Source organism: Falco biarmicus, chromosome 3, assembly GCF_023638135.1.
Source record: "Falco biarmicus isolate bFalBia1 chromosome 3, bFalBia1.pri, whole genome shotgun sequence".
Lineage (NCBI taxonomy): Eukaryota > Metazoa > Chordata > Aves > Falconiformes > Falconidae > Falco > Falco biarmicus.
This window is the reverse complement of record NC_079290.1, coordinates 60,952,484-60,980,129: the sequence shown is the minus strand read 5'-3', so window position 1 is coordinate 60,980,129 and position 27,646 is coordinate 60,952,484. Positions and strand designations below refer to the sequence as shown.

Genomic DNA, 27,646 nt, shown 5'->3' with positions numbered 1-27,646 from the left:
AACGTGTTAGTATCTTGTCTGAAAACAAATGCTTCTTACCCTGTCAGGTATCCTAGGGCACAAATAAGTTTCTGCCATCCTTGTCTATTAACCTGTTTATTAGAACAGTTATACTGTATTTCAGTAACTCCTTTTTTAAAACTTTTTTTTTTTTTTACCTATTACATAGACACCATCCTGGATGATCAGAAGCTATTTTTAATTTGTCCTTTAATCTTTGATCTGTCCACCTTGGATGGTCCTTCCAGTACTTAATGCTTCTGTTGGCACAGCTTTTATTATCATCAGGTCACATCAGTTTTTCCCTTTCATCAAAGCGGGTCCCCAGGGAGTCTATTTTACCTCATGTAAATCAAAACATGCAGACCTAGTCAGAGCTACCTTCACAACTCTACGGATAATAATTACAAGCTCCAGAATTACAATTGTCTTATATCCAAAGCTTTGAGAGTAATTAAGTGTGTTGGGAACAGACAGGCTAATTTGATACCTTTGTGGATTATTAGGATCCAGCTCCTGTGATGAAAGAAATCGCTGCCAAGTTGACAGGAGCATCCTGGTGCACAGGTCCTGCTTACAACACAAGAGCCTCCCACGGCTGTGTGCCCTGCACACTCATGCCATTCCAGCACCCAGCACCAAGCCTGGGTGCCAACAGCATGACTGCGCCAGAGTTCGGGCCAGTCTTTCACCACCAAAGCTGGCACAATGATTCATGATCGCCACACTGATCAGAAGTGTGGAGACAGGAGACAGAGGAGCTGTGTACCAGGTGCCCAATGGGAAGAAGTTTCCTATGTGTGCGAATATCTAAAATAATCTTTCGATTCCTTGTTAAAGTTCTTCTTTGCTCTGATACCTAAAACCCCCATGACAACAGTTAAGACTGTTGGAACTGATACCAGTCACACTGCTGGGTACTGTCGTGTCATTTCCTTGCGCTTCCCCATCTATCCTGTAAGTACTTCTGTCCTCTCCTGTTTAATGCTTTGATTTAACCTGGAGACTAGGATAGGGTGCAAGAGGGGCTTTAGTCAGAGGAACAGTTCCAGTGACAAAACTACTTCTAACGTGGGTCCCTGCAAAAAAAGAGCTATATTGGAAATTACTGTAAAGGGTTGAGTGGAAGAGCGATGTGAAGGAAAGGGGAACCAAATCCTAGTCCTGATGTAGATTCATTCTTCTCTCCCACAGTTTCGTATCCATTTGTGGTATGGTTGATTCTAAACTGTCAAATGTAATATTTATAATCTCAAAATCTGCTCAAATCAGTAGATGTTCAGTGCTTAGAATGCTGTCTCCTATTTTGCATGTTCTAACTGTAATTGGTGTTAAGTTATTCCTATTTATTCTGGAAATACAAAATGTGTTACTTTGCTCTTAATCTGCATAGACTGAAACCATCTGCTGTGGTTCACAGTTGAAGAACAAGAGATTATACATTCCATCTAGTATTTATATCCAGCCTTCATTAAACAAGTAATCGTTACTGCTACCAAGTTTTAAGTCAGGGAAGTGTACAGTCATAATCTGAACACTGAAGCACACGAATGATCCATTCCCTTTTTTAAAAAAAAACCCAACATTTAAAGACACTTTTGTCTTTTGCTTCTACCTAATGCTGAGAAGGCAGCTTTTAGTGGCTTAGGTAGAGAAGGAGTGGAGGCTGTTGTCAGATGAGTCACTGACTTAACTCCATGCTGAGTAAAAGGTGATTTGACAAAAGAAGGAAAATCATGCTGTACTCAGTTGCGGGATCAGCTAGTTTGCTTCCAGAATGGCAGGAAGCAAGAGTCAGCAGGGATAGCTTTGCAGTGAGATGACCTATTTGAGAAATAAAGGTTTTTTTGCATTACACAGACATACTACAAGCCTGCCTGAATTAAAGCAGAAACATGAGGCATCCTGTTTGCCTTCAACCCAGACATACCACAAGACTGTTTGATTTAGGAAGTGAAATATTGTGTAATATTTGTTTGCTTGGCATAGTTGCACAAAAATAGTAGAGCTAAGATAACTGTACCCAGTCTGCAAAAAAATGGAAAGAATCAGATATCCAGCATGCAGTCTGCAAATGGGTAGCACCCACTGAAGAGGCTGGACAGGACCTATGTGCAGAAGAGTGTAAAATCTGTCTGACAGGTCAGAACAGACTGGACCTGACCTAGGGGAAGAGGAAGTAAACCTTTGGGCCAGCCTGGGCTTGATCCATGGGAAAGCTGTATGTAAAGACGAGTGAAATACAGTAGAGCTTGGGGAACTTCCTTTGGTTTTTGCTTGCCCTGCTGGAGAGCTCTCAAATCCAGCCACCACAGCCTTGGAGGCTAAGAATCATCACATGATGTAGCCACCAGAAACCACAATGCAGCATCTGTCCCACAGTATTGTAGACCTAAGGCTTCACGTTTAGGTCTGTATGTTTAATTAATGCATGATTTTTTGCTTGTTAAAAGATAGATTGCCTAAAAGCTGAGCATAAATAGGTAACTGCTTGAATTATTGACTGGCTCTTCCTCTCAGAACCCTCCCATTACAATGGTCCCCAGGTTGCAGCTGCAACAGTGGGTGAAAAGCAGTTTCTGCTACACACACCAGTTTGCCAGGCTTTGCAGGGCTTGAAAAGAAACTCCTGCTGGGATGAGTAATACCACACAGAAGCTGAGGACAAGAACAGGGTATCTGTGAATCCAGTGGACCATGCCTGCTGTGTTGGTAGGTACTGGAGTGCTTTTAATGCATGCATTGAACACCGAGTATTCTCATTGGGTTTGGATATTCGAAATATGTAGACAGAATTGTATCTCCCACATTACCCATGCCCACTGTCTGTCATCCTCTAGCAATCAAATACTGATTCAGTCTTGGTCTTAAATCCAGCTAAATTACACCAGAGGTGAATTTGGTCCTCTCTGATTGGTAAGTAGATTTTGCTTCTGTCCTAAATAAACCAGAGAAAGAAATAAAAGCAGCAAGGCTGAATGTGTTAGAGCAGATTTGAATCCTTCTTTAGCTTTTTTCTGTGATGCAAGTCTTCACCTCACTATCTACCCTTATGTCTCCTAGAATATACTTCGAATGCTGCTGCTGCTGCACTCTTTCTGGAACTGTTTACTCAAATAATTTGTTATATTTGTGCAACATTTTACAAACAAGATAGGTTGAATTTTTTCCTGTTGCCATAATTCAACAGGCTTCACTTAGGTTTGCCTAGAAGGAATTTGGTCCAGTTAGTTTTGTTTACAGATTTGTTCAAAATCAGGAAATGCTTTTAAACTCTAGGTCTGCACCTAGTTTTCTGGCTGACCTTAGAACTGGAAAATGCCAAGGCCCATTTTTTGCTCTTGAAAAATGGCACTTATGAATAAACTTAAGAATCTTCCAGTTCCTTATTTTGAGATTTTAATTGTATTTTCTGTAAAAAAATCTTTCAACCACCAATCTTTAGACTGTTTCCAAAGAAAAAGTTCTTTCCCCCATCCTTTTAAGGGAGCAAGTTTCCCCATAATTACCCTGGTCTGACTTTCTAGAGGAAGCAATACAGCAAGATCTAATCTGCTGAAAGGGGGAACCACAGAGCTTCTGATTCTGATGGATTTAATCTACAGTCTGTTTGAAGAGACTGAACCTTTGGCTGTCTTTAAATATACAGCATGTATTTCGTGTCATATAAAAGATTTTAGCATAAGGGGATGATACAAGGCAGTGTTGTGACCCTGTGAGCAGCCCAGAGAGATTTGAAGAGCATAAGGCAGAGCTCCTCAGTGACAGGGACCCTCAGAACTGGGTAGGTGTAAAATTATCTTACATCTAAAGATCTTGTAAGATGATTCAAGCACAGCACAGAATCTCACCTCGGCGCTTTGTATCACTGTACTCCCCATATGTAATTATGAATATAACACTTCTCCCTCAGTCTGGAAAGGCCTGAGATAATGAGCTTATCCTCACAGCATCTTTATGCCTGGATGAACGCTAGTTTGGTTCTAAAGGTCTTAGCCTTTATAGCTGGGCCTTACAGCTGCTGTAATCACCTGACTTCAGAGAAGTTCTAAGAAATAATTTCAGGTCCTGTTACCATATATAAGTATAAAGCATATATATGCAAAGAACATATGTAAGTCTGTTTGGTTAGGCAGCCATCCTTACTGATTTAGAAGTGTGAAACTTCTCCCCTCATGTGTAATACCACAGCATCATACTTGCATTCAGCAATATTCTGCTGGTTCAAAACAAACAAAAAGAGACACCTTTTCAAGCAATGCGTACTTAAATGTGGAACTTACTGCCATGCAGAGCGATCAAGGCCAAACCATATGCATGTTGAGAATATGGAAATAAGACAAATCCATTAACACCACCACCACCCCAAAAAAAACCCAAACGAAAAAAAACCAGCAAACAAAAACCCACCAAAGCACAAATATCACCTCTAGGCAAGTGCCTGAGCTTCAGGCTGGTGGGAGCTGGAAGAATTTGCCATCAGTATTCGTTTGCCCTGTTACCATGTGCCCCATGCTCTACTGTGGGCCACTGCTGGACTGGGTGGACCTTCAGTGTGACCTCTTGCAGCCACTTCCATCTCCGCATGTCACTGTTAACACACAAGCGCGGAACAGGGGCTTATGGCGATGCTATGTTTTCACAGGCAAAATCGCAAACACCACGTCCGGGTGAGGATGTTTTTCAGATGTTCAGTTCACTTAAAACAACGCAAGAGGGAAATTTTTTGAAGCCTTAAGGTTAGTATTTGTTAAGCGACGAGGTTCGAGTCCTGCAGAACGCTGTCCTGCGGCAGTCTCGGCCGCCTTTATGCGGTGAGCACTGTATTTACAACAAGGTTCAATCAACAGCACCATCAGAGCTCCCCCGCGAAGGTATGGCCGATCTCGTTACCACGAAGCGAAAGGATGACGTAAAGAGCAGGCTTTAGCGTCAGAGAGGGACAGCCACTGAGCGAACTGCTGGTTGCCGGCACAGGCAGTGCCTTGTCCTGCCCCCACCCCGCCAGCCCCCCGCATTGCCACGCCGCAGCCGCAGCGCTGCCCTTGCGGATGGTACCGAGCAGCCCGGCAGCCCCACGTGGTTTAGCCCGGTGGTTTAGCGCCGCCCAGCGGCCGGCGGTGGCCACTGCGGGGGCTGAGCGTGGGCTTCCGCTGGAGCCCGGTGCCAGCGTTGAAGCGGAGCTGCCGCCGCGCGCGCCTGTGGCGAGGGACTGCACCGGCCTGGTCTGTGGGACAGCTGCTGCGGCTGTCTGAGTGAACGTGAGCCTTAACGCCTCAGGGGAGTAGAGGAAGAACCAGCCCTACGTAAATACCTGCAGAATCAAAACATACTGGGTTGGCAGAGCCGACTTCGGTGATAGTAGCATTTTTCATGAAATTGGCAATCAGGTGGTTTGTTATATAAGCATCAATGAAAAAATTTAGGAAATAAATGGCAGCATGAAGTGCTAGTCAAAGGGTCCATCAACATGAATCACAGAACGGTCAGGGTTGGAAGGCACCCCTGGAAATCACCCGGTCCAACCCCCTGCTAAAGCAGGGTCACCTACAGCAGGTTGCACAGGATCGTGTCCAGGCGGGTTTTGAATGTCTCCAGAGAAGGAGACTCCACAGCCTCTCTGGGCAGCCTGTGCCACTGCTCTGTCACCCTCAGGGTAAAGAAGTCCTTCCTCATATTCAGATGGAGCTGCCTGTGCTGCAGTTTGTGCCCGTTGCCCCTTGTCCTGTCGCTGGGCACTGCTGAAAAGAGCCTGGCCCCGTCCTCTTGACACTCACACATGGGATATTCGTGTGCATCTGTATGCATTGATAAGATGAGTTTGAGAAGACTATTCACAGTAAGTGTGAATTATGCCTATAATCCTAAATGAGTGTCATGGTATGTTGCATCGTATTCTGTTATGTATATGCTGTTTATATACTATAGGAAGAAAATCCAGTTTCTATAAATTTCTAAATATCCTAGTTACGCAGCTGAGAACTACTTATTTTAATCTGAAACATATTGAATAGAGGGTCTGGTAGCTGGTACTATGCAAAAATTCTGTTTGCATTCATCTATGATTTTCTTCAGTCATTTCTGCTTTTGGGTTCATCATGGCATTGTATATACCCATTTTGAACTATTGGTAATAAAGTATTTCCACTTTAATCACAGTAGCATAAAGTCTCCAGACATGTATAAGAGATGTTGTTTGTATATTCCGGATAAAGCGTAGTGGAGTAGATAACTCTGTGGTGTAGTATGCCATTTCTTATATACATTTATATTTTCCTTGGATAGCTACTAAGTTAAATGCTAGAAAGAACCTAAGTCAAACACTAGGAAGAAAGCACTGTACAGTATTTTTTTCTTAACTGTGCCATGTTCTAGACTGCAATGCTTAATAGCTAAGTTTTGAGCTGTGGGGGTTATCTCTTTTCCTTCTCAGGTACGTCTTACTAAAGCATGACCCTAAAGCATGACCCTTACCAAAACAAAAAACCTGTGAACAATGCTGGTGTTCTGAAGGAGGCATTTCCAACTCCCAAACTCCCCAAGCATTTTTAATGTCAGAAGGGAGACATCATTTTACCACCCAATCAATAGGTGGCCCTGCTCTCTCCTGCTCGGACAGGTGCTCTGGGAAGGGCCTCCTCTCCGCTGGTTAAGACTGTCCATTCCTCTGCACTTAGGAAAGACTGGTAAAAGGTGGGAATTGTCCCAGTGCAAAAATCCACTTCTATAAAGTTAGATCATGTCTTGATAGGCTGAACACAATGCCTACAGTAGACAATGCACAGTATTTCCAAGCTACGCAACATATGACACAGAAGGAGGATGGTGACTAGGGTGATAATGTTGTCCTTCACAAATCTGAAATACATCCTGGAATATCTTTGTTAATATAATTATCCTCTGATGACAGTATGCAAGATAAAATAGAGCAAGCACCAGATACTCTTCACCTGACCCTGTGGCTCCCTTCTTTGTCAGGATAACTTGCATTATATGGAACGGTTCCTTTCATGAAAAATGGTAGAAAAAATCTACTGTATAAGGGCTACTCAGATTAAATTTATCCAGGGAAATTTACCTCCTTTTGCTTATCCTATAGCCAATGGGGTGAGGTAACTTTTCCTATAGTCCAGAACAGCTGAAATATTGTGTAAAGGAGCTGACTATAAAAGAAGCTCTGGGAAATTAGTGCCCTAGGAAAGAGTTAAGAATATCACTGATTATATTGATCAAACTTCATAATTTAAAGAAAACTGTGTGCATGTTGCTCTGACCCTGCAAAGCTCTGGCAAGGGAGTTTATGCTCAGGAAGAACTTTGAGCAAAGTGTAAGCTGCTATACAAACTTGTCCACATAAGGAAGTGCTGTGCCTCAAATATATGCCTATCTGCAGAGCATATGCTTTTCCTATTGCTGCCTTGTGGGCAGGAAGATAATTTTCAGCAGGTCTTTGAGAAGAGTGTGCACTTCTTTACACTGCTTTGCCAACAAAATGGCTATCTGAGATTTTTATGGGACAATTCCACTTTAGCTGGAGGGTCTCTGCAACAAAGGCTGCCTGAAAAAAACCAACATACCTTTGGTGATTCAGGGAGCGCAATGACACCTCGATGTTTTTGGGACAGCATGATGTTTGGGTGTCTTACCATCCAAATGATAAGTTTTCCAACTATAAAGACAATTTCTCTCACTTGAATGAGCCCAAAAGGAGATAACATACTGGCATTATATTACTCATATTCATATTAATTCATATGTTCAAATCTTTCCAGGAAACTGAGGCCTATAATTTGATATGAAGCATTCTTGTGTTTTTGCCCTTAGTGGCAACATTTTTAATGCAAATAACAGCTATCAAAACATTCAGCTGCAAGCACAGCTTTGGGATTTGCACGTGTAAACACAGATGTACTCATATGGAGCTCCACTTATTGAAAATGTGGCCCAGTTTATGCTTTGGTTCATACAGGAGGAAGAATTAAGAGGCACTAGTTTGCATGTAAGTCCAGGGATGTCGAGCTCCACATGATACAATTTTGAAGCAAATTAAATAATAGGAACATGCTGCCATCATTTTCAAGACTTGTATCACCAGGGCTTAATCCTAGACGTTTTCTTTATCATTGCAACATTTTAATGATTCCCATAACATCTGGATGCAACCATAAGACTTCAGACCACTTAATCATTTATAAATGCTCTTTTCTACATGTTTTTTGTGTTTTGAAAATGAAAGCATTGTCAGAAAACTGTAAAGCCTGGTTGAGTGAGGACCTCAACTTTAGGTCTTCTCAGCTTGCTTTTCCTCCTATTCTGTAGGTGAGCAAACGGTTGCATAGCGTTGGAGGTTGAGTACTGAGCTCCAGCCCTGCTTTTACTTGCCAGGCTTATGAAACTCTGGCTCCCTGCTACTGCAGTCCTTTATCGTGCTTAGTCTGAGGAAGAACAGTCATTGACAGGCCAAGTTCTCTACATGAGATGTTGGGTACCTGATTTTTCCAAAATACCTTGTCAACCAAGAACTGGCTCTTGACTCATTTCTTCAGTGCTGTGTCCTGACTACCCTTGGAAGATGCCTCTGATGAAATACTGTCTGTGTATCCCATTGCCCACTGAAAACTGACTTTTCTTAAGATTAATAGAAGTATTTTAAGCAATTTTTCTATCTTCATGGCCCTTGGAATTTCCTAAACATCTCCAAGCAAAGCTAAGTGATTTATTTTCAGAGCTCAGCAGTTCCTCTTATTTATAGAACTGTGAGGACACTCCTGGCTGTGTAAGAAATCTTAATATAACCAAATCTTCATCCCCCAAATGGCAATGAAGAATACTGCCTAATTCAGCACACATTTTTATAAGCTAACCTTTGCAAGGCAGTAGCTTGTGGATAGCAATTTCTCATCTCCCTTGCTATGCTGCAATTTAGTCCTCTGGAAAGGCCTTTCAGGTAAATTTACCAAAGACAAACGTAATGACGATGATATATTAAAAGCTCCCAAGCTGGTTAATCTTTAGAGGCAATGGAAATTTATTGAGAGCAATAGAACAGCCTGTGCTAGCCTCTGGTCACAAGATAAAAAATGTGTTTATTTTTAAAAACCTGAGTGAGGGTTGAGCTTCACAATCTATTTTCCACACTATTCCACTGAGTTCAAGGAACCTTTGGTGCTAGACAGGGAAAACACAGCAGCCTGGATGCCCAGGGCTCTCTGAACACCAGCAGAGTCTCAGTGTCAGAACTGGAATACAAATGCCCAGTAAGGTGAGCCAGGGGTAACTGTTCCTCTGAGGCGCCCGTATTCAGGATTGTCGTGATAACACACGTAGATGCAACACCTACTGTGTAGCCATCTCATCCTGTGGGGTACCATGAGATATAACAGCTTACATGATAGTTGAGGTTGTGCTTTACGTGCTTTTTTTTATTAATGGGGAATCTCTAATGCAGAACGGAAGAGATTATTTAAGGATGTTTTTCTCTGGGGAAGTTTATAATCTGTACTGGTTTAAACAGATCACTGAGGGTATGTTAATTTTAGTCCCTTTGTGAACCCCTATGTGATTTTAAGCTTGTTTTCACTTTGGCTTAAACTGCTTTTGAAAAGAAATATCTTGAACTGAAAAGAGACAGTCCAAATCCTGAGAGACACTATCTACAGAAGTTGTCACACCTCAGTAGTAGCAGTGTAACTATTATTCTTATAGCTGTTTGGAAAATTTCCTTTCACAGGCAAGTTTCTGCAGAAAGTTTCTGTAGCAGAGACTATACCCAAAAATGCTCCCATTTTATTTCCCTGGGGTAGCAGCAGTTGGAAGCTCTGCTACTGCTTGTGAGCCAGTTACAAGGGAGGGAGGGAGAGGAATGTTGATCCAGCACTTTGTAGATGGTTACATTGGCTATATAACTAATTTCACTAATGGAACATGAATTTTCACTAATGGGTTATCACCAGAAATACTGTTATAGGTAACAACTCTTCCATAATACACCATTTCTGACTGTGAACAATTGCAAGTTACAGAGGGGATGGAAAATACACCAGAACACCTGATTCTCTTTCATCTTGAAGATACCCAATGCATAAGAAAGACTTGAAAATAGATGAAAATATAATCTACCTTTAGACAGAGCTTTTACTCCACCGGAGTGACAGCAGCATGAGAGAAGGAGGAGCCAAGTTTAGAGTAACAACGGTTGTAGATAAATAAAGAAAATATGGTATTACTTCGGAAAGTACTAACAGTTGAGAAATGATGTAACCCAGGAGCTGTACTTAGTACATTAAAAAGATTAAAAATGTATATCTATTCTTTATATTGTTGTAATAGTATTTGTTCATGAAATTGTTAACTGCAATTGCTGTAAAGAAGTGTGAAAAAACCTGAGCATCTGAAGCATGATATTGCAAAAACTAGGCAGAAATTTAAAATATCTTATCTATAAGCTTTCAAGCATTACGATTTCTAAGCAGAGGCAATCTCCTAAACCAGACCTCTGTTAAGCCCAGAAAGAAAAGAACTGAAGTATCAGAAGTATGTGTCTGGCAAAAGGTTTATTTTACTGCCCCTAGTTTATGATTGAGAGTGCAATATATACATATAAATACATAAAATGAAATGCAAAAATATCCATATGTTTATTTATAAGTCCAGTTATTATGCTTTACAATCAAATAATAGCAAGATCAAGACAATATTACTATTGAAATATCCAACTTCAGTCACAGCTTTGTATCTAGTTATGTAAATACAAACAGGTAACATAGCTCTACCTTCTGAAAATCTGGTGTTGACAAAATTCTTGATCAGGTGGGAGGAAGGACTACAGAAGCATCAGTCTGCACGTAACATCCTAGGGAAATACAGTCCCTAATAATGTAAGTATGGACCGTACTGCAGATAACTGTAGTTTCAAGTATTCCGGTGACCCCAGGCTAGCGATACAGCTGTTTTATATCACAACAGGGAGTTTAATTGTGGTGGTTTCAAATTCAAACAATCCAGAGATTTTGTTTCTATGGCAGCATCAGCCCTCCACTGCAGAAGTCCAAATGCACGTGACACCATTCAAGTCCTTTCACATGTGCCCATTTTATTTCATAATAAAACCTTTGAGAGCCAGCATTTAACCATGCTAACACAGCCACTGCGTTAAGTAAAGTTCAGGGTACTGTTTTTAGGAAATACATTTCACAGCATTTAGCTTCATGACAAGAACCATGACTCATAACACTGAAGAATGTTTTCATTGCTAATAATAGGCTGCAATTAATATTTTTCCTGAAAAACAGTTTCTACTGTTACATAAGTCTGCAGGTGATGATCTCAGGGACTATATGATATTCTTATTTCAATCAGTCAGATGCTAGAATATTCTATAACAACTGAACTGGGTTTTATTTATTCTTATATGAGTCCTATTACTAGAGGAGCACCTTACATCTTCAGTGTATTTGTCCTCTCACTGTCCCTGTGAAGTAGGACGATGTTTATTAAAAGGTCTTTTAAACCTGTGGATCTTGCTTGCCAACATTTTAAATATTTCTGCAAAATGTGGCATTGATATATGTGACATGTGTACGTATGTTGGCTTACCCGAGAAAAACAGCCCTCCTTTTTTTTAGATTGCCACATTATTAACCTGTTTCCTGCTTCAAGGAACTCACAGATGGAGATTAAAAGAGATTTTTATGTGGTCATGGAGGTCTGTGAGGAGGAAAATTGTTCCCTGGTTTCCCAGTTTCCCGTTTAGTGCCATAACACAAGGCTGCTCTGTTCAAAGGCTGCAGCTGCGTGTTGCTGCGCTGTTCTTCCACTTTACCAGGAAACCAGCAGAGCTACATCACTTTCTTGTCATGCTGAAGTCCCTGCAACTTCAAAAAGCCATTTGCAGGTAACTGATTTGTTTTGCTTGGTGGACCGAATGAGTTACCATTGCGAGCTTTACGCTTTCCTGTAGCCACCCGAGTACAAAATCAGAGGGCTTCTGCATGGCAGTGTCTCACTTTTGACAGATGTTGCAAGATATTGTATGAAATACGAGAGCTTGGGCTGGAGGCAAAGCATTGCACAATGTGAGTGAAGAGACTTTCAAAATAATGTAGATAAAATTATGTGAGAAGATCTCTCAATATTAGAGACTCCTGTGTATGTTTTTCTCCACATAAGGACTATAGGGTAGCAATAAATAATTTGTACATACGTATGAGTAGCCTGGAAGCATCTCTTAATTCCTCAGTCAGTAAGTCACCAGTCACTTGCGGCGAATCAAGAGACGGGACGCAGCTTGATGCAAGCAAATGTCAATTTATTGTACAGAAGCACGAGTTTTTATACACTTTCAGAAGCTGCGCGTTTTAAACTAATTGGTTCTTGAAGCTAAGCATTGCATACTAGGCAGTCCCTGATTGGTGGTTAACTACCAGCAATTAACAGCAAGGTGTTACCTTTCCTTGGCACCATCCTTGGCGCCATCCGTCTCCCACTCCCCTGTGCTCTGCAAACACGCCTCATCATGTTAATTGTTGTCTAGACAAGCTCGAGCACATTCCCCTCAGCTAACTGATTGCCATGCATGGTCCTAGTTTCCAGCCCGCTCCTGCAGTCACTTTACTTTTAGAATCATATTTTAGCGTATGTTTGGATGTTTTTCTTTGCATAATGAATTTTTTTGCCAGGCCTTAGTAGGTCTTTGTAAATGCATGGCATTTACACGGGCACCTCAGTATGTTCATGTTAAGAGTGCACTGCGCTTCATTCCTGTCAATTTCCATAAGAGAAAAATGGCATTTACCTTCAGGTTATGATGGAAAGGATGGCTTGCAACCCTCCCTCCAAGACTGGAATTACTCAAGCTAAAGGGAAAAGAAATCTCCGTAGGCAGACTTTATTGAATTATTGTTCTGGAGATTGTATTTTTCTATCAAGTTCAAGGTCTAAGATCTAAGAGAAAGGGAAGTAAGTGAAAGTGGAAGAAGAACTGATGGATGACTGAAAAAGATTGCTTGGATACTGTCTATTTGAAATTGTTTTCCAGTCATGATGTACATAGTATCTTACTTGTTAATTCATTATTTATATCCTTAAATCTAGACATTTATTTAAATGAATACAAAAGTTGAGACAGTTGCAGCCAGAATACTGATGGCCTTTTTATACATTAAAAATAACAGCAGATGCCTCGTCAGTCTTTAAAAGAGCTACAGAGTTTGTTCTGAGGGCAGTAAATCTGGCTTTTGTACCAAGCAAATTTGTAGAAACTGTAAGAGACAATATAATCAGTCAGTGAGTAGAGTGTAAATATGAGATACAGGGGGAAAATCAGCTCAAATTTCTTTCTATTTGCAAGTTTATTACAGTGTTTTGAAGGTGTCAATGATGATTACAATTGTTAATACATAAGGATTTAAAAAAATCTTTCAAAAAGATTTCTTACCAAAGGCATGTGAATCTATCATGATCTAAACCAGAAGATATCGCAGGGATTAACACTGTGTTGAAAAATAGGAAACAAATGGTAGGAGTTAATGTTCTGTTTTCACAAATAAATTTCACATTTAATGAAAATCTTGCCATTCATCTTGAAAGGGTAGCACTTGAACTGGGAAGGATGCTAAGAAGAATGGCAGCATTGACCTGCAAAGTGGAACAACTTCCACAGAAGAAAAGCAACTAACCTCCAGCCCTTCAACTTGGAAAACAAACTGTGGAGGGAAGATGGGGGGGAGACGTGATAAATTTTATAATACCATGAGTAGTTCAGAGAAGGTGATTAAGGAGTGGCTGTTCATTATTTCTCACAGTATGAAAAGTACAGAATATTCAGGGAAATTACTGGGTGTCAGGTTTAAGAGCAAACAAATGCAAGTTCTCTTTCCACAGGGTACATGATTAAATCATTAAACTCAATGCTGCAGAATGCTATCGAGCCCAGAGTATAAAGGTCTTCAAAAAGGATTTAGAAACAGTCATTGGAGACCCTCTAGCTCATGACATCCTAATTCAGGTGGTTGCAAAATGAAGCCCGTAATGAATGACTTTGAAGACACTAAGTTGATGATTTACCTCTGATATTTGTGTTCTGATAGTCAATTTGAAGTAAATGTGACATATTAATCCTGTAATTGTTTCCCAAGAATATCTTTTAAATGTTGTAGATGAAAAACAACCGCAGCAAGGCTATTAGGTTGAGGGAGGTGATTCTGCCCCTCTACTCTGCTCTGGTGAGACCCCTCCTGGAGTCCTGCATCCAGCTCTGGAGTCCTCAGAACAGTAAAGACAGGGACCTGTTGGAGCGGGTCCAGAAGAGGGCCACCAAAATGACCAAAGGGCTGGAACACCTCTCCTGTGAGAACAGGCTGAGGGAATTGGGGTTGTTTATCCTGGAGAAGAGAAGGCTCTGGGGAGACCTTATTGTGGCCTTTCAATATTAATGGGGGCTGATAAGAAAGATGGGGACAGAATTTTTAGTAGGGCTTGTTGCAATAGGACAAGGAGTAATGGTTTTAAACTAAAAGAGGGTAGATTTTGATTGGACATAAGGAAAAAAATTTCTACTATAGGGTTGGTGAAACAGTGGAACAGGTTGCTCAGAGAAGTGGTAGATAGCCCATCCCTGGAAACATTCAAGGTCAGGTTGGATGGGGCTTTGACCAACCTGATCTAGTTGAAGATGTCCCTGTGCATTGCAGCGGGGGTGGACTAGATGACCTTTAAAGGTCCCTTTTAACCTGCACTTTCTATGATTCTATGATACAAAGACACTGTCACCTTAGTGAACACCTGTGAGTAGGCGCCAGAGAATTGCTTTGCTTGAGAAATTTGAATATCCTTACGGACACTATGAGTCATTATTTGTGTTTTATTGCTGTGAATAAATAAATACATGCCTTTTTCTCAGCAAAATTCTGCGAAGACATCTTTCCACACAGCTACATATGAGACGTGGGATGGATTCTTGTTTTTGTTTTGTTGTGTGCATGAAACATTACATACCACCCTAATCTTTGGAAGAGAAGACTGGCTCATTCAGCACTCCTTTGGCTGACTAAGAAATGATGCCAGGAAGTTTTAATGTCGGTCTCTGCAGTGTCTTTTTTTAGGCAGATTAGCAACAGTTCCCTCTTAGATTCTTATAGCAGATGTTGTTATACTGCTGGAGCGCAAAACAGAGTGCAAAATATCTCTCTGGAAGGCTGAAGTTAGAAGTGTGGGTGAAAAGAAATACAGGATTCTTTCTTCCACGCTGGCTCTGTACTGTTTTCTTCCCTAAGTCCGTCCAGAAAGATACTTTTGCAGTTTATTCATTTGCAAAAACTATTTAGTTCCTAAGGTGGAAAAAAACCTGCCAGTTTGGAGGCATGAAATTCCTGATGCATCCAGCTGAGCTGCTAATGCGATGAATCACCTGCAGTATACAGTGCTGGGCTCAGCATCACTTTGCATTCAGCCTTATCAGGCTGCTAATGTTTGGTCCTTTATGCAAACCCATGGGGTACAGGTATCATCTCATATGGGCAACACTCCCTCCTGTGAAGTGGGTCATGTCTAAATACATCCAAATGCACCATCTGGCATCTGAGTTAGCAGCAGGTATTGGCTTCCTCTGAAGAGAAAGAGTTCAGTTTAAAACCAGCAAGCACTTTCCTTGTTGTGGGGTAAAATTGAGGGAAACTCACAGATTCATTAAGGACTTAATGACCAAATTAGCTTTGGCAAATGAAAGCAAAAGAGAGCAACGCTTAGAGCAGGATTAATCTTATCATGTGCAGTATATACATTAGGACTCTAGAATGATCTTTTCACATGGTATTTTTCTTACATGTATGTGAAGAGCAGATAGCTCACTGTTTTTGACTGTTTTCCACCTGAACTGAGGCTTTTTTACTCTTCTCCCTACTTTTCGGTTCAGTCTGGCTTTCCTCTCTTGCAGCAGAATCATGGTTTGCTCTTTCCCATCTCAAACATCTATTCTTGACCTTGTTTGTTTCTCCAGTCCCTTTCCCATCTTATTTCACCACACTCAAGTGATTCTGCATTCTAGAACTTATTCATTATTTTCAGTCTCATTTACAGCTCGTGGCTCATGGAGGTTTTGTCCAGCCCACTGCCTTCCTTCTTCAGAGTCACATCTCAGAACCAGTGCACCATTTCCCTCAGCCTGGTCTAGGGAGGTAGATTAAATTTCTTAATGGTTGGGACGTACACACGTACAGGGTAAGGAGAAAAAGGGCAACACTCACATTCAGGCTGTGGAGCCTGCTCCCAGAACCAGGCACCGTGCTTACGGGTGCAGCCACGACACCCAACAAATATGCCAAGGTCCTGGCCAGGGATATGTGGAAGGATGTAGAGGGAGTTTGTGGTAAGGAACTGCAGGCTGGTCAGGTAAGTGTTGTAACTACTGGGACAAGTTTCATCTGACCATCACACTCTCCAATTGCTTAGTTTAGAAGACGTAGGAAATGCACAGCCTGGAAATGATGAACAGTAGCTCTTTTAATTTTTGTTCTGTTCATGTAACTGTAAGTGGCATCAATAAATGAGGCATACTTTGGAGAGGCTGCTAACCTACCTGCTTTAATAACCTCTGAAATACTGAGATTAATAACTGACACTTGGGAAAAAGGAGGGAGAGTAATCTTATTTTGCTTTGTAAATCAGAGTAAATGTGGAACTTATTGAAGAGTTAGATGGATAACATAAATCTGTTGGTTTTAGTCACTGCCTAGATCGTCGTTGACATTTGGAAGACCCTATGTAACATTGTTGATTATAACAACTATTAATTAAATCAGGGGGAGGGAGGTATTGTTTTCTGTTTGGTTGATCTTTTTCCCCAGAAATTCACCAGTGTTTTTTTAAAATACATCCAAGAACTCATCACTCCATAGATGTTTTATTCTTTCCACAGAGTGAGACCATAGGCAGACACAACCAGAAATATCCCGAGTTCCCTGGAGGAGAGGTGGCCGTACTTGTTTATCACTTGCAACCCCGAAAGAGAGAAGCCTGCTTTCTGCATGGTTTGGAGCAAGGATAGAACTGGTCCCTGAGTGAATAGCAAATGGAGTTGAAACATCCTGCTGCAATGCAGAGTTTATGGTCCTGCAGCCTGAATAACTATCATCACAACATGAAACAGGACTGAGAACGAGAGACCTGGCAGAGGAGGAAGAGGGCAGGTGTTGTCCTTGTTTGGGGGTAAAAATGGGATCATAATCCTCCCTCCTCAACCCCCTCACTGCTTTTCTCCTCAATAGGTTTTAAATGTGGAACATGTATTTGATGCAGTTGCTAGCGCTGAGAAATTAGCAAAAGTGGTTGAACGAGCATGCTGTCCTGTTAGGTATTAATTTAATTCACTTAGAAGATTTTAAAGCAAAATTCCTTAGGTTTTCATCTTGAATAAAGGTGACTCAGATGAGATCTTTACCCTTGGGCTGCAGATTGCAATTCAGGCTGCCAGCATGCAGGGAACATAAGAACTGATTATTCCTTCTACCTGGACAATTAAGACTAATGGGCAAGGGAAGAGCTGAAGCACCATCCCAGAGCAAGGCTAGGAGCTGTAATAGTTCCTTCCCCTTGAGTTATTAACCCACAGGGTAGATGCGCAGCTAACCCCTTGGTCAAGATGGTAATCTCAGACAGGAGATGTCTGATTAGCTACCTATTTCTTCTGCTATGACAGTAGAAGTCCTTAGCAAATGGCACAGGTATAAAATATGAATATATGAGAGGAAAAGTTAGGATTTAAGTGTGCAGAACAAAAAGGAAGTGTTCTAGCTCACCTTGGAAATTGGCACACACATAAAATAGTGACCAAGGGGATGAACAAATGAGTTGCTTCCACGGTTCTTGCAACTGATTTTCCTAACGCATTTGAAAACAATTCTCTTTGACCTGTGATGCACAAATCTCACAGGACTGCCACAGAACTCAGTGCTGCCTCCAGATCTTCTTGGTCTACTTTTGCTTCCTTTGCTGCTCTATTCAGTAATTTTTAAGATATCTGAGCAGGAATCCTTGGCTTGGAGATATTTGGCATGCTTTCTGAACCCCTTGAAACTAAAGTAAAATACCTGACAACCTAGACTTGACTTGAACCCGCTATTAGCAAGAAACAACTTGGCTTATGGTAATATAAAGGTGAAAAGGTGAACTGAGAGTAATGGGTGAAATCTTGCTCTCAGTTTCATCTGCGTGACATCCCTTCATTCATTGAAAAAGCCTAAATGTACCTCGGGGTCAAACTTGTCTACTGTGAGGAAAGAAGAAGAGCAGGAATGCTAAAGGCTCTTGGGAATTAATGAAGTTCTGGAAAGGAGAGTGATGGATGGGTGTTCATTCTCTAGCTTGCTTGGGCTGATGGCAGGCTACGATCAGTTTTTAAGCTAGTCTACACCTCCTCCTTCAACAGACATGATATGATAAGCATGTTAGCCATACTCTGATGCCTTACACACCAAACCCTTGAAGGAATTTAGACAAGAGAACATTTTTGTTTTCAGTTCTTGATTTGACTTGAGCTTGATCTCTGCATAGACCGTATCTGATTTTTCTTGGATGATTCCTTCCAACTTTCTAGGAGGCATCCATGAATAGTCAGGTAGCTGACATTAACCTTCCCTGATCTGGATGCCCTTTTGGGCTTTTGCAACATGCCACAAAAATGTGGCACAGATCGCTACGTCTGAACCATGTGTGGAAGTGATGACACACTAGCTTGCCATTACAGCTCAGACTTTAGGTCACTTTTTCACTTTAAAAGCAGTTTTGAGCAAAGAATTTGGTGTCTACTAATAGTCACATTTATTAATAGTCAGTCACATTCTGGCACTTCGAAATCCTCTGTCTATCGAGACAAAGGCAGTACAAGTCAGAGGACCACAATTTCTCTGCCAATTACTCTTTTCCCTGGAGCTAGATGGACTCCATTCAGAAATCGGAGGACAGTTTATTTCCATGCCTCTTGGATTCTTGGTCTGTTTAATGAGCTAACAAGGAGCCCACCTCTTGGGTTTTATGATCATGTAGCCATATTATCTCTTGTTTACAATATCTCTGCTACAGTTTATGATCTGGCATTTGTAATGCAACACAGCAAAAAGGTAGAAATTAGGAAATTATACAAGAAAGTTACAGAAAAACTAAAAAGATAATCAAAGACCAAAACCCACCACCACCAAAATCAACAAGCATTTTCCATTGACATAGAATCAGAATCATAGAATGGTTGGGATGGAAGGGATCTTTAAAGGTCATTTAGTCCACCCCCCTGCAATGAGCATGAACATCTTCAAACAGACCAGGTTGCCCAAAGCCCATCCCATTGAACACTTCCAGGGATGGGGCATCCACAACTTCTCTGGGCAACCTGGCCCAGTGTTTTAACCACCCTCATAGTAAAAATTTTTTTCCTTATGTCCAGTCCGAATCCACCCTCTTTCAGTTTAAAACCATTGCCCTTTGTCATATCACTACAGGACTCAGTAATAAGTGGTCCCACTCCTCAAGCCTGTCAAGGTCCCTTTGAATGGCATCCCTTCCTTCCGTGTCACGACTCAGCTTGCTATCATCTGCAAACTTGCTGAGGGTGCACTCAATCCCACTGTCTACATCATTGATGAAGGTATTCAAGAGTGTTTGTCCCAGTACGGACCCTTGAGTAACACCACTCATTACTGGTTTTCACTTGGACATTGAGCAATTTAACTGACTCTGGATGCAGCCATCCAGCCAATTCCATCCATCTAACAGTCCATTCATCAAACCGATATATTTCCAATTTAGAAGTAAGACTGTTGTGGGGGACCATATCAAAGACCTCACAGAAGTCTAGGTAGGTGATATTCATAGCTCTTCCCTTGTCTGCTGATGCAGTCACTCCATCGTAGAAGGGCACTAGGTTAGTCATGCATGATTTGTCCTTGGTGAAACCGTGTTGGCTGTCTCTAATTACTTCCCTGTCTTCCATACCTTTTGACTTACCTTCCAGGAGGATCTGGTCTGTGATCTTAGCACACACAGAGGTGAGGCTGACTGGTTGGTAGTTCCCAGGGTCCTCCTTTTTCCCCTTTTCAAAAATGGGTGGATGTTTCCCTTTTCCCAGTCACTGGGGACTTTGCCTGACTGCCATGACTTTTGAAATATGATGGAGAGTGGCTTGGCAACTACACCAGACAATTCCCTCAGTACCCTGTGATGCATCTCATCAGTCTCATGGACTTATGTATGTTCAAGTTCCACAGGTGGTCTTGAACCTGATCTTCACATAACCATGAGTTCTGAATCAACTTCTGAGGAAATTAACTGCTTTTTAAATTTGGTATTTATTCCCACCTCAGATACACTTGTGAATGAATAACAAAAAATCATTACAGTTTGCAGACAGCAGGAGCATCAAACCAAAACTGTAATTCTTTTCTTACTCAGAAAATAGTGATTTTATTTGCTTTATTTCTTTCTGAGTATATTTAAATCAGATAGTCTATCAAGATCTATGAACTGCTGGAAACTGAAGGTAGCTCCTTTTACCTTTCATACCTGGCAACTGCATTATACTGTCTCAACAAGTTAAATGAGAGAAGAGAAGATAACAAAGTCTTAAGTAGTGATGGTATAAATATTTTATTCAGGATTTTTTTTTGCTGTCTTATTTCTGTGGTTTTTAAAAAAGATCTCCAGCTGAAAGCTGTTCAAAATCAAGCGTGTCAAATGAAGCAATACCAAAGAAATTTTAACATGCATTAGCTTGACCAATTGGGAATAAAGCCAGGTACTTACTAAGAAAATATGGCCATCAAAATATATAATGCCTTTAAAAAACGACCAAGAGGCTTGTTAGTCTCATCATTTAGCAGTAGGGAGAAATATAAAAAGAGAATTAAAAACAGATTAGGTAACTTGAGTAGAGGGCAATCTTGAGAAAATGTGACCCTTTGTGGCTTTTTTTTGTGGCCAAGAATCAAAATACAGTTTTCAGAGTCTGTGGCCAGGGACGAATAGGCCAGACAGGAAAGCTATGGTGACCTTTCATCTGCTAGCATGAGTTGTTCCTGTTGTGTATCCCCAGGTGCACTAGTTTCACCTTGAGCATCTCAGGCAGTGGGCTTTGACCATACTCAGAAGACTTTTTTACAGTTTTTGTGCCATGAAAATGGATGTTTTTCCCTTCAATAATGTTTAATTCTTTCTTCCCCAGCGTGTTTTTAAATACTTTCCAAACAACTCATCTCTCCTTGGTATTTTTATCCTTTCTCGATGAGACTGTCAAAACCTCTCACACCTGGCTTACTGCCGTTCTTATCAGAGTCAATTGCTAAAGCACTTGGTGTTACAGCTTTTCATTTGTTGAAGTCAGTGGATGTGACTACTGGCCTGACAGATGCTATGGAAAATCTGCACTGTCCTTTTTGGATTCAACTTTCTGTGGAAATCTACAATTGCTTGCATTTCTGGCAACTGCAGCAGCAATAAAGAAGCTTGCACTTGGATGCAGAAAATTTGATGTGACCTTATTTTGGAATTTAAAACAGAACGACACAAGCTTGGCTGAAAAAAATACAACACCCTGCATCTGCACTCCTTCCATACAGTTTCACAAGCAGCCAATGCAGCCTTTCCCACTGTGTGAGCAAGGCAAATATATAAATTAGAGTAACAATTATTTTCCACCAGGAATGCCAGTGTTGATTTTCAGTCAGCACGACCGATCCCAGCACCATGCATAATTTAGCCATTTTAAAGGTATTGAGCTCTAATTAGATTTGCTTCCATGTAAGTAGTTAGATTACCTCTGCATATTCCAAACTCAGTGCTCCCTGAGCTCTGCCTGAGAGTTAAGCTATTAAGAATTAAGCTATTACCACAAAAATAATGATTTCGACTTCCAGGGAAACCCCCCTCTGAGACTTGCTTTCAAGTGCCTTTTCACACTGGCTTCAAAAGGCTTGTTTACCACATTAAAAAGGAATTGTGTCTAAAATGTAGAGAATGTAACAAATTAATACAAGATACGTATTATTGTGTCCAAGGGCCTGGTCCCACAGACATAAAACACAGATTTAACCTTGTTCCCAGTGAACTGCTTGGTTCAGTCAATGGTTTACTCATAGGAATAATACTCTGCACCTTTTTCTGTGTGCAAGCTCAGAGCCTTCTGTTTAGCAAATCATACCGATTGCACAGATCCTTGATAATAACGGATGAGAATTCTTTGTCTCTTGTAGTTTGTATATTATTTAAGTTATTGCTAGATGAAAGAATATAGAATATTGCTACAACTGTTGCAATGGATTTCTACCTTAGATTTTCTCCTAAAATGACCAGTTTATGATCATTCAAAAGAGGAACACAGATTTTTTTCATTACTTCTGATAATGACTAAGATACTGGCCAGAGAGCAAGAAACTCTTTTTATACTAAGTTTTCAGGAGGGAATGAGAAATCCATTATAGTTGTCTGGACCAGTAAATGACATACAGTGGCTAGAAACCTGCATCAGTTCCTCAGAGGAGACCTAGAGGATTCAAGAACGATGGTCTCCCAGGAACCTGGTGGTACTTGCACCAGTGCTGATTTGATGACCCTCCTAAGCAATTCCATCTTCCGTTAGCAATTTGATATTCAAGCACCACTTTTGGAGCACGGGTGATCTTGAGCCTGTTTTGGAACAGAAGGGCGATGATATGGATGTCAGAGTCCTGACTGCACAAAGAGGGTCTGCAGCCTCTTCCCTCACCACCCCAGGGATTTAGCGGCCTGTGTGTTGAAGGCCAGCCCTGATACGGTGTGGCTGTGTATCCTGGGACCAGGGTGCTGTGGAAAGAGCTGTGTGGGAAAGCTGTGAGAAGCCTTGGCAAGGGCCTTCCCTTCCTTGGCTCAGGAGCTGCACTAAAGGTCAGGCACTCACCCTGGGTCGTTGCCTGAGCTATGTTGTAGGTACCTGTCTGTGCCTGGTCTCGTGGCTTGCTGATTCTGACCTTGCCTTTCCCACTTGGCTTCCCAGCTTGACCTCAAACCTGCCTTGCCACTGTACACCTCTCTGCCAGTCTTCACTCTCAGCTGACTCGGGTTAATTTCGTTCAATTTGCTCTGCTCTTCGTGTTCGAGTGCTGTGGGACTGCACTCCTGCTGGCGAGGTCCCTGCTCCTGCCTGCCTTGCTGTCACTCTTGGCTCCCACCTTCCCTTCCCAAGTGGAGCAAGCTGCTGCTGCTCTCCAACAGTGAGGGCTGTAATCCAGCAGTTTTACCCTTGCACCATCATTCTGAGTAGCAATACTGCACTAAGGGACCCTACAATAAATGAAGGTGACCAAGGCAGCTGAACAGGACCATCTGGTGCATGCAGGAACTGAACAAGACCCTGTTCGTGATGGCAGTCTTCACAGGCACCCCACTCCAGCCCCTAAAGCTGTTATCAGTAGCATGTGGCAGAAGTCTGGCAATGAAATTTGTAGCAGCTGAAGCCTTGGTCTGGCTGGAAAGAAACCTGTATTTTAAACATCCATGCTAGGAAGTTGTGTTAAAGCCAACATTATTATATCCGGTTGTGTCTGGAGATGGAGAGAAAGACAGATGTGCATGTGAGAAGCAGGAGCCATGAGCTGAGAAAGAAGCCCTGTAATGAGTTCAAATTAGATTAAATTAATGAATGCAAACTAATGCTTTGGAGAAAAAGAATCCTACCTATACTTGTGCAATGATAGGTTTTTAATTACTTATTACCACTGGGGAAAGACATCCTGCAGTCTCTGCATTTAGCTCTTTGAAAACATCAGTGGAAAGCAAAAGGCAGATCAAATGACAGGAATTATTAAGGAAGGAATAACTAGCAAAACAGGAGACATCATTATGCTTCAGCATAAATCCATGAATAGCGTGTGTGGTTTTGGTTCTCTGATCTCTGATAGAGTATAACTAGAAACAGAAAAATGGAAAAAGGATGATCTTCTTGCATTAGCCTTGGTGTGGTAGCAAATGCCTTACATGATTTTTTTTCAATGGCCCAGATATGCTTTTTAGCAGGTTTAATCCCTTTGAAGCTGGCTGTTATAGCTGTGAGTGGCACTTTGTGTTGAGTTTGCAGCACTTGAGTTCTTTCTCTCCAGGCCATTAGACAGCAATTCTTACAGTACTCTTGAGGCAATTCTCACTAGACTGAATTATGTTTAGTGCTAATTTTGGGGAAAAGGTCAAGCACAGAGCTGGGAAATGTTTGCGTCCATCTGTGATGTGCCAGACACATAAATAAACTTCCCATTTTTCTTTTCTTTTACTAGCAAAACCCCGTCAGGACACAAACTCATCCTATTTCATAGCAAAATTTCTGAGCCGTGCTCAATAGTTGAAATTTCTCAGAAATTCTCCTGACCCAAGTAGGAAATCAGCCTGCAAAACCCACAAATATGGAGCTGCAGCATATGCAAAGTTTCTGCATCAGTACAGTCTAATATTTGAATCACAAAGCAGTAGGGCTAGTTGCATACCTGGCTGCAAGCTACTGGCTCGCTTGCTCCTTCTCACTCGAGAACTCAGCAGAAATATGGCACCTATCTTGCCAGAGATGTATCCTACAAGTATGCCACATGGCAGAAAAGCAAGATTAGCAGGTAAAGCGAAAACTGGGATGGGGATTTCCTCTCCTATTTTCCATCAGATATTCCTGATCTGACAGCATTTGGGCTCTCCAAGTGCTCAATATTAGCCCCACATGCTTTTATATCCTATATGGGCCATTCTCTTGCAGGAGAGAAAAGGAGGTTGCTTGAGGTTACCAGGGCTGTGGAACACAATTGAAATGACCATCCTTTCTCTTGCATGGAATTTCTGATTTTATTGCAAGACAAACATACCCAAATTAACGTACTCATGCACCTTATAAATATTTTAAGTAAACACAAATTAGTAATAGTTGTTAATTTTTTGACTAGATCTTTTACACTCGTCCAGATCAGGAGCCACAGTCTGATCTCACAAATTTATAACAGGGTAAGTTTTTTCTTTTAAAATTTAATCCTTATTTATACAAGAAGGAGAGAGACAAGAACCAAGCCCCACATTTCCATCAGGTGGCCTTTTTATTAAAGTTGTCATTCTAGCTTTCTCATTCCATGTCTGTAAATTTACCTGCAGCAGTTATGATATTAGTCTTTTTAAGTGTTTGCACAGCATTGAGGAAGCCTCTAATGGTGAGCTATCAAGAAAAAAAAAAAAAAGCTTGTTCAGTTTTCTGATGTGCAGCCCGCAACCTCTCCCTTAAGCAGGTCAGATTTTTCATCAGCTGCCATGCTCCATTGCACAGCAATTCTCCAAAGAAATAGAGCAGCCAAAAATGGGTCTGAGAGTCAAAAATCAAATATATTTGAAAATGTTCTAGGGAACATACTTTGTGAAGACATTACTCGTGTATGTATGATAGCACGGCAGGTCACTGATGGCCCATTCGTTATGTAGCACCCTGTGAGGTGTCTGCCTACATGGCCTCAGCGTTACAGTAAGCTTGTAGCAGTAATCAAACCCAGAGTAATATCAGTGCTTGCACTAGAGGTACCTGTGAAACGGAAAGTAAACAAGACCTTTGGTTTTGGTTTTGCCAAGTTAATTTTGCATGACGTATTAATATATTCTGTATTTTGTTGGTACATTAAATGTATACTACAGTGTACATCCCCTTCCTTTGGGAATGTCATCACTTAGCAAGATGCTAAAAATGGCTTTAGACAGGATCTAGCATCACTATGCACTAATTTTTCCTCTGTGTGTATGTTTGTGTAACAATTTTGGCAGCTGCCTTGGAAAATCTACTGTACATTTTCCCTCCAAATTATCTTCCCCCTGCCCCCCTCATTTTTTAGAACCATGGGTTTCAGACAAAATTAGGTCCACATAGGGTAATAACTTGTGTGAGTTCAGGTGAGATGACTGAGAAAGTAGTTTTTTTCTGCTTACTGTTACTGGTAGTGAAGGTGCCAAATTCTACTCCCCCTGTTCCTCTTAGCTCAGCAAGTGGCCCCAGCCATTTTCAGACATTGAGGGTGTCACTGAATTTGGCTTTGTGAATTAGAGCAGTGCAAATCTGGCAGCATGCAAATAAATAGCAAAGACTGAGAGGCAGGGCCCTCGAAAGACTGGTATCTCATATTGAAATGTCAGAAATAGGTATTACTGGATATATGAAAAAATTCCTCTGTGAACAAAGGGTTTAGACAGGAATTCATCCTTAGTCTCTGAGAGACTGTCACATCATGGGAAATAAACACAGATTTAGGTCCAAAATAATTATACTACAGTTTTAGAAAATGCAAAGTGGAAGCAATCTAATTGAAAACTCTTTCCATAAGCAGTAAAAATGTACCCCAAAATTTGAGTGAAAACTATTGCTCGTCTAAAATCTTTTTCTTTTTTTTTTTTTTTAATAGAGTTTAAATAGGACAGTTCTGAACTGAAAGAAGAGCAGAAAAAAACATCTAAAAATAGCCAGCCACTATTAGCAGTTGCCAAACATGCCTTGGAACTGTAATATAATTCAGCCTGGCCTGGAACAAAACCCTTCCTTCAAATCACAGTCCCCAGGTGCCAAGGTAATAATGAGATATGTTAGAAAACATACAAAAATAAAAAATCAGATGATACCATGGGCACACTAAGCAGATGCAGAATTAATGACATTTGGAGGACTTCATCTGAGGATACTTTCTCCACACACCAGAAAACAACACTCTGAAACCTGTATCTGGAAAACCAGGTATTCACCACCTTTTGTCCATTTTCAGGCAGATTTGGTTGAATCAGTAAGGCAGGGAAAACTCGGGACTTCAGCAGCTGGAGAAGCTTAAACGTGTTCTTGAAGGGATTTGGAAGTCATTAAAGAGGTGGGAGTGGGAGAAAAAAATAAGGGCTCCTATCCCTATGGCACTGTGATTCTGCATGTTGTGGGGAACTTGAAATAGGAAATGGGAATTTGCTCATAGGCATTTTCTCTGAAGTTAGATTTGCTCAGCGTCAAGGAAATGGTTTTGTTATTCTTTCAATTCTTTCAATAGTGACATGTGTCTTAGTTACTACTTCTAAGTAAAGTAATTATAACTTAGGGGATGGATGGGTTCCACCCAACAGTACTGAGGGAGCTGATGGAAGTGCTCACTGAGCCACCTCCCGTCATTTATCAGCAGTCCTGGCTAACTGGGGAGGTCCTGGTGAACTGGAGGTTAGTCAATGGGATGCCCATCTACAAGAAGGTCAGGAAGGAGGGTCTGGGGAATCACAAGCCTGTCCACCTGCCCTTGGTGCCAGGGGAGGTTGTGGAGCAGGGCATCCTGGCACCATCACGTGGCACATGCAGGACGCCCAGGGGATCAGGCCCAGGCAACATGGGGTTATGAGAGGCAGGTCCTGCTTAACTAACCTGATCTCCTTCTATGTCAAGGTGACCCTTCCTGAATGAGGGAAAGGCTGTGGATATTGTCTACCTAGACTTTTGTAAAGCCTTTGACACCATTTCTTGTAGCATTCTCCTGGAGAAACTGGCTGCTCATGGCTTGGATGGGTGTGCTCCACAGTGGGTAAAAAAATGGCTGGATGGCCAGGCCCAAAGAGTGGTGGTGAATGGAGTCACATCCAGTAGGTGGCCAGTCAAAAGTGG

At 41.4% G+C, this 27,646-nt stretch overlaps 1 long non-coding RNA gene across 3 annotated transcripts in view; it reads left to right on the top strand.

The window, feature by feature from the left end:
- LOC130146952 (uncharacterized) overlaps nucleotides 1-21,506 on the top strand; it is a 28,172-nt gene extending 6,666 nt beyond the window's left edge. For 2 of the 3 annotated variants that reach the window (XR_008821052.1, XR_008821053.1), the window contains exon 4: nucleotides 507-6,153. This is a non-coding gene — a long non-coding RNA (uncharacterized LOC130146952). Of the gene's footprint in view, nucleotides 1-506; nucleotides 6,154-16,912 lie in introns of those variants that run through there. The other variant, XR_008821054.1, reaches the window with a different exon arrangement.
- Nucleotides 21,507-27,646: the final 6,140 nt, after the last annotated feature.